Here is a 1,163-nt window from a genome sequence, read left to right as displayed (position 1 = left end):
TGGCCAGAAAAGTTCTCGAAACTTTTCAGTGGAAGTAAGGGGCGAAGGAAGTCAGGAGGTTGTTAAAGGGATCGTCAATGAAATATACACACACACACGCACACACACACGCACACACACACACCACACACACACACACATATATATATATATATATATATATATATATATATATATATATATATATATATATATTTCGAAACAACGTTTTGAATCCTGACGGGCAAAAAATTGTTTATCGTTTGTATTTCCCTTAGGATGTAAGTTATTCCCGAGGTATAGAGAAGTGAACAAATCATTATTTGTCTTTTTTTTTTCTCCTAATATTTTTCTCAACATCTTTTCATTTGTTTTCCTGCTTTCGTGCTTTGTTTCAATAACAAGCTAATGCTTTATGAATATAAAATCTTGATGCTCAGTGGATTATGTCTATTGTAAATTATAATTGCCACTCTAAACTTTCAATCGTATTCACTCCCATAAGAAAGAAAACGTTTTCTTTCTTATGAGAGTGAATAACGATTGAAAATTTAGATTGTCAACGATAATTTAAAAGAGACAACAGTCCACTAAGCATCAAGATATATTTATAAAGCATTAGTTTGTTATTGAAACAAAGCACGATATCAGGATAGCTGATAATCTTCCTTTAATCTTCTTAAGCGTTGGTTGAATGAAAACCTCGTCGATGACATCTGAAATCCCAGCTCCTTTTGAGATGTTCATTACCTGCTTCTCTTTTATTAAGGCCGATTCCATCATTTGACTCTTGTACCGGCAGTTGCTGTATAAATACATGTGACAAATTCCAGTTTATTCTATGGTTATGTTCATTATATGGTTGAAAATAGCCGAGTTCTGTTGTCCATACCTAACTGACCGTTTGTGTTGTATTAATCTCTGGGGAAGTGATTTACCTGTAAATCCAATGTAAGATTGGTCTCAGTCCTGGCATGGGATCTCATACCCAGGTTGTCCTAGGGAGATGTCCTTTTGTTGGACGTTAATCAGGGATTTGGCTAAGGTGTTTGGGTAGGTAAATGCAAAAGGGTTAGATTTCCAAGGTTATGGGTACTCTCTTAATCGTCTCTAAAACGTTCCCACAGAATTTTTTCGGAAAGTAAGATTAATTGGCCAAGACAAAAAGAGTATTGAACTATTAG

Source organism: Macrobrachium nipponense, chromosome 2 (genome assembly GCF_015104395.2).
Source record: "Macrobrachium nipponense isolate FS-2020 chromosome 2, ASM1510439v2, whole genome shotgun sequence".
In the NCBI taxonomy this organism is placed as follows: domain Eukaryota; kingdom Metazoa; phylum Arthropoda; class Malacostraca; order Decapoda; family Palaemonidae; genus Macrobrachium; species Macrobrachium nipponense.
Note: the sequence above shows the minus strand (reverse complement) of the source record.